Genomic DNA, 6896 nt, shown 5'->3' with positions numbered 1-6896 from the left:
GCAGCTAACCCCGCCTGAGGAGACTTCCCCCCACCCCCCCACCACAGCAGCTAACCCTGCCTGGGGAGACTCCCCTGCCCCCGCCACAGCAGCTAACCCTGCCTGGGGAGACTTCCCCTCTCTTCCCCCTGCCACCATGGCAGCTAACCCTGCCTGAGGAGACCTCCTCCCGCGGAGCTAACCCTGCCTGGGTAGCCCGCCCCAGCTCACCTCGGCTCCATTTCCTCCACTGCACACGCTAGCGCTGCTCTAATTCTCCTCCCCGCCCAGGCTTGCGGCGCTGATTGGAGAAGACTTAGAGCTGGGCTGTGTGCTCAGCAGAGGAGGCAGAGTGGAGGTAAGCTGGGGCGGGGAGCTGTTCCCCTGTGCCCTCCCCCCATTACTGCAGGTAGCCCTTCCCGCGCGCCCCCCCACCCAGCTTACCTCCACTCCGCCTGAGGGGACTTTTAGGCGCCCCCAACCACTAGGCACCCTAGGTGTCAGCCTAGTTTGCCTAAATAGTTTGGGGAGAAGAAAAAGTTACTTGAACTTTATAGGTCAAGAAAATGCCCAACTAAAGTGGACCGTCATTAATACTTTCCAGTTACACCCCAGGAACCATTAGAACTGGGGTTTAGTGATCAAGCTGGTGAGTAATTTTATGGAATGTGCTGGGATTTTCAGACCCCATGCTAAGACTAAAGGAGTTGTGGAGCAGTATTGGGTCAAGAAGGCCTCAGCAGCTGCAGAGCACGCTCCAAATGGAGCACCTGCTTAAAAGGGGACCCTGCCAGTCAAGTCAGGGGAGAGTGAAGGAGAGACTGGATGCAGGAAAGCAACCAAGCTGTAACTTCTGAGAAACAGGGATCTACAGGAGAAGGGTCTGGACTGTGGGTATGACCTGACTGGGAGACCAAGGGCCTGCCTGACCCCATTTTCTCCCTAATAAGGGGAGCAACTGAACTTTGAAAAATGAGCTGAGAAGCCCCAGCTAATTGTCTTAATTATTGAGACTGGGAGCAACCATCTGCTGAGAGGGCAGCTCAGGGCTGGGACCACGCCCCAAACTGAAGAGAGAACAGGAGAGGCAGGAAGTTGCCCAAAGCAGATTGGTCTGTTGTATCAGCTTGGAGGGGACTGAGGCACTCCTCACTCCTTCGCTGATTGGACCTGGTGAAGAGGGTGGGCCTGGGTCCCCATTCCCTTCTGCCCCCTCCTCTGGATGATGGGGGGAACCCAGGGAGCACTGAGGGATGGTGGACTGTAACTTAGCCACTAGGCCCTGAAAATGCCCATCCAATCCATCCCAAAACTCTGGGACACTGCTGAGCTGTGGTCTGTTCACTAGCCATGCTGGACCCAAGGGAAATCTGCTACACAGACGCACATTTATCCAGCCTAAGAGGATGATCCATTCCATACAACGGGCTTCATCGTTACAAGATGTTCCAGGACTGAGGCTGTATTGTGCTCCCTTAAATTTGGTTTGTAAATTCAAGTGCAAATCAGAATATCTTTACTCCACTCTTCCCCTTGATTTCTTTCCAAACCTAATCCACAACTTCAAGAGCATTCACAATGCCTCACTTGTTTGTATGATGTAAAGCAGCAAAACATTACTCACAAATAGAAAACTACAGACAGTGTCCCTTGAACAACCCTTTTTCTAAACTCTGAACTGAACTCGGAGGCAACACAAATATTCTATAACCAATCAGACATACAGTAATTTGCCAAACTCTAACTTTCATGGCCAACCCTAAAAACAGCACACAACAGATGGCCATAATAAGGCTTCTATTTTTCTGTCACCTTTTGAGTCTTCACTAACACTAACGAATGAAGCCTCCCAGCCCTTCTGGGAGATAAATACAGTAAGTATTGTTACATTCCTGATCAAAATCTTGGCTCATGATTGGCCAAAAAGTCACGTGATGAGTACTCAGCAGGATGGAACAGTAAGCCAATTAGAGCACATGCAGATGAGTGCATCCTGAATAACTTGATGTGTTTTTATTGAAAACATTTATTATGTACATGTATTCTTTACAGTTCCATAGTTCCATAGATGTTCATGGCACACCAGAACACACAAAGGATGGATTCCCTGCCCACAGGAGCTTACAAATGCATCCGACGAAGTGGGGTATTCACCCACGAAAGCTTATGCTCCAATACATCTGTTAGTCTATAAGGTGCCAAAGAACTCTTTGCCGCCATACAAACCTAGGGCATATCAAGGGATCTGATTCTCACTTACATTAGTTTGGCAGATTATTACACTTACATTGTTGGCTAACTCAACTGGCTTCAGTGAAACTACTCTTGATTTATACTGGCGCAAGTGAGAGGAAAACCAGCCCCAAGGAAAACAGGAAAAGTGAACAACTTTGTGCTAGACAGTCCCTTTAGGCACAGCCCTAAGCCAGGGGCGGTGTGTAAGCTCCATCATCTCTGCAACCCCATGAGACATTATGTCCCAGAGACACCCCTCTGATTTACAATTCACTCCCTGCTTCCCGCTTGCTGAGGGGTGTGGTGGGGAAGGGACAGGAGCCACATAAGGCCAGATAAGGGCTCATATCGTGCTGCTGGCCTATACCAGCAGCAATGCAACTGTTTCTGAACCCCCTTGTGCTTGCTCAGCTCTGCTGTGGAGTGAGGCCTTGGATCCAGCTATTCCCTGCTTCTGTGTGACCACTGCTCCAGGCAGGGGAGCGGGGAATTAAATAGGCTGACAGCACCCACTTACTTCTGTGCACCTGGATTCAGTGTCCAGGTAGCCTATATAGGGCATAAGGGAGGCCTTACTCCCACAGGTCGGCATGGAGTCCAAGTCCCATTCTAGCCCACAGGAGAAGGTATAACCAGACTAAGGCTGAGGCAATAAGATTACACAGTCATGTGGGTGGATAGTGTATGTTACAAAAATGTTTATTTACCTCTGATGAGCTAATCTCTGCTTGTTGATAGACTCATCAGAGGAGAATAATTGCTTTTCTCTGGACCTTTAAAGTTGCTCTCATTCCTAGAGCTGGCTGGGAAATAGCTTTCCCATCCCAGGAATATGTTTGAGATTTCAATTTCCCCCCCAAATTGGGATGAAGAGTCAAATGCAAATTTTCACGCACTGGCAATCACCCCCCTGAAAAAACCCACATACCTAGATTTGGATCATTCAAAATGTTTCATTCTGATGACTTCTAAGTGTTTCGTTTTGATTCTGAGCTTAATTTTTACAGATTTTTTTTATTATGATTTGCTTAAATTTCTAAATGAAAAAATCATTTTCAGCTGAAAAAACAGAATTGTTCTTTGACAATTTGGAAAGGTTTTTCTTAAAAAAATATTGGAGAATGAGAAATTTGTCAAAACAGACCCTGCTTTGCAAACAGTTTTGGTTTGGAAATATCAGTGTTTTCCAGCAAAAAAAAGTTTTGTCAAAAATATCCTGACCAACTCTACTCCTTCTCCTACACAGCTTTGTGAGTTTTTACAGCCTTTCTTTAAATAAACCGCAGTCTGGTGTAGAATTTTATTCCCAGTTTACCAGATAATTTTTAGAACATATTGGAAGGTAGGATCTAGATGATCACTGTATTTTATCAGAGCAATCACTTCTTTTCAGCCTGTTGATGTGTCCATATGTAGGGTCCTGTCCTCAAGCTGGGTGGTGGCAATGCTTAGTAGTCACTTTCATTCTCTGCATGTTTTGTCTGCTTGTCCAGCGAAGGGAACAGCTATAAATCCAGCATCGCCAACTCTCAGTTTTATTGCCAGTCTTGTGATATTTGGTGTTTTTCTTAAAGCCTCAGCTCCTGGAATCATGCAGTCATGTCAGAATCTCAGCATTTGCTTTTTTTAAAAGTAAGGTTCCAGCCCTCCTGGTTGCAGAGAAAAGCTTGAGAATGCTCAGAATTTAGAAGGAAATTAACTCAGGCTGTAGTAGATTTTAGTCCCTGATTCAATCCCCAGTGTGTTGACCAAGACGGCAGCCACCACAGATGCAATTAAATACACAACACCTGTGGTGATGTCCTGGAGAGAGCTGCTCCCAGGAAGGCGGTGAGGAGGCCTTTTTGGAGAAGTAGAATGATTGTCCTCTGCTTAGTGCTTCATTTTTGTCAGGTCTGACCCCCAGCACCTCAAGGCTTGGCAGTTTGTAGCCCCGGCACCCCTGGGCTTCCCACATCAGTTATGAAAGTAAAAAAATTGCTCGAGCCCCAGCTCCTCTTTCATTACAAATTAAGCCTGGCCTTTGCCCCACCCATCTCCCTTTTCTAAGGCCTCAGATAGGGATGGAGGTTGTGGTGTATTTTGGGATAGGAACTTCGGTGCGGAGGGCAGGCAGCTATCTGCTATGTGTGAGTAGAGTGCAATAGTGGGTGGGCTAGAGGAGGATGGTGCTGGTGATGAGAGTGGTGTGCAAACTCCCTGCACCCTGCTTGGAGAGGGCCAAGTTTCATGTCTTTAGTTTGCCTAATGCTGCCCATCCTAGTAGGGAGACATGTCCTCCCCTGGCCAGGAATTGCTCCCCAGAACAAGGGCTTGGGGAGCTTTGATTTAGAGCCATCTGTACCTAACAATTCAATTCAGCGAGACTTTTTTGGCATGACGAGTTATATAACTGTTGACAAACTGTAAAAAAATATAGATGTCTTGGGTATATGTCAGAGGACGGTATGATATTCCTACATGTCCCCCTAAAACTAGGTTACATGCTGTGTTTGGGGGCTGATCCCCTGATCCAGTGGCAGGTTGCTAAATGGTGTGGTGCTATCTCTAACAGATAAAAGGACACAGGGTGAACACACTGCAATAAAAGACAATGTGGGGAAAAGGAGGAGAAAAATCCATTCATTAAAGTGAGGGAAGAGGAATTAATATTTTTTCACTAAAGCACAAAGAAAACAGAACTTTGTGTAACCCTTATGCCCCTCTGAATTGGCAGCAACAAGGGCCGGGTTCAGTATCCAGGGGTTCCGTTTCAGTAACACAATGCATAACCAGCTCGAGCTCCCACCCAGTGACCTGGGCCACTTACATACTACACCCTCCTGGGCGCCTCTAGGAGGCAATACTTCCCCTCTCGCAAGCACGGAGTCTGAGTGTAACAAAATCTTTTTAATAAAGAAAGGAATCAATGCGGCATCCCATTGGAGAAACACCACAAACAGGGTTATAACACAAACCATAAACAAAAACCCACTTCTAAGTATGTTTGGCAATGTCCTTTTCCCCTTAGGGTCTTAAGTCCAAGGCCATTCCATAAGTCCAAGACCCAAAAGTTCTCTCGTCAGTGCACCCCAGAATTCTAGATTTATCTGTAGAGTTTAACCCCCAAGTGTAAATGGAAGGCAGACGTCCACACAGGGTTGGATTAAAGGGCACCTTATGTTGGGCCAGGGCCATCTGTTCCACCTCTTCCATGATCAAGTTCTGCTACCAGCTTCACCACGACCGCGTCCACCAACTGTTCCATGGGCATGCTCCACATGCTGCAACTGCTCTGCCAGCTGCTTATTCGATAGGGTCTTCAGCTCCCCCACAGGTTAACAGCACTCATGATTTTCAGCTCTTAGGTGGGAGCTGGTGCACCATTGGATCAAACATGAATTCAGCTCCATGGTCTCTAGACAAAACTCCTAATGGAATCAAAAAATTAGCTCTATTCTTTAAACAGTAGAGAGAGGAGAATTTGCAATTGCGTGTATCCAGGCCACTCAAAGGGGCCCATAGCACACAGTGCACTAGGCCGTCCCAATCTCTCTATATTCCCATGTTTAGGAAGTACCACCCAACTGAGGTTGAGTCATTTCTGTCACAAAGCAGTCCCACAGCTCCCCATTCACACAATCAGGGTGACAAATTTTTTTTCCTCCTGCCCCAATAACAAAGAAATTGGGGATTCCAGAGCTGTTAAAATCACCATCCCAAGCTGCTGTGGGGTTATGCTAATTGGGGGTGGATACCAATGTAAATTCTTAAAATTCTTTCCACACTCTGTACAATTCACCACCAGATGTCAGGGTAGCGTAGCGCTCATCCTGACTCTGCTTACATTTGCACACTCCGTACAACTCTGCTTTTCCTTTGAACAAGTGCCTTGTTGTGCCACACATTGGTTTTCCCATCTTATGACAACAATCTGTTTGCTTCCTCCTACTCACTGAGGACTCAATGTGATGTATTGGTGGTCTTCAATTCCTATTGAAAGCAATGGGATTTGAGGCACTCAGCACCTTGCAGGATTGGGCTCTGGGAGAAGTTCAACCCCAGTGCAGAGGGCCAGCAACACTCATAATAGCTTTTGAGTGATGCATAGGCCTTGGGCTGACTTTCTGCACAGCGCCTGGGAGAAATCCAACACAAAGCTTTATTGTATCTTTTAAAGTACCACATGCCACTGCTTCTTTGCCAGCCTATTGGTGGTAAGTCCTGGGTTGCCTGCCATGTGTGGGTGGCCATGCATCCACTCCAGTAGAGAGAGGCTGACTGGAAAGGAGGAGAACAGCAGATTCCCATCCATCACATGACATGGGAAAGCAGGTGGAACGGATATGAGAAGCTACCTTTCAATTGTGTTTTAATGAAAAAGTTGTTTGTTCTTCCATATACTTTGATGAACGTCTGTTTTCCCTCCAACGCCAACGTTTGTCTTTCATTATGCCCAACATATGCTCTCTTAGGCTGCACCGTTTTTTCTACCTTAGATAAATAAACGAAAATTTAATTTACCTTGCAGAAGACTCTCCAGCATACTCTCTTTCAAGTCTGGCACTACTCCCAAATGGAACGCCTCCTGGAAACCTCTTGGGAAATGGGATGCTTGTCTGCAGGCCCAGCTCCATAGCTCAAATGGAAGCATTTCAAAAGCAATAGTCTCTACGCTCTTTGGGGTAGCTGCAGCTAACTCA

This window comes from Chelonoidis abingdonii, chromosome 5, assembly GCF_003597395.2.
Source record: "Chelonoidis abingdonii isolate Lonesome George chromosome 5, CheloAbing_2.0, whole genome shotgun sequence".
NCBI classification, from domain to species: domain Eukaryota; kingdom Metazoa; phylum Chordata; order Testudines; family Testudinidae; genus Chelonoidis; species Chelonoidis abingdonii.
Note: the sequence above shows the minus strand (reverse complement) of the source record.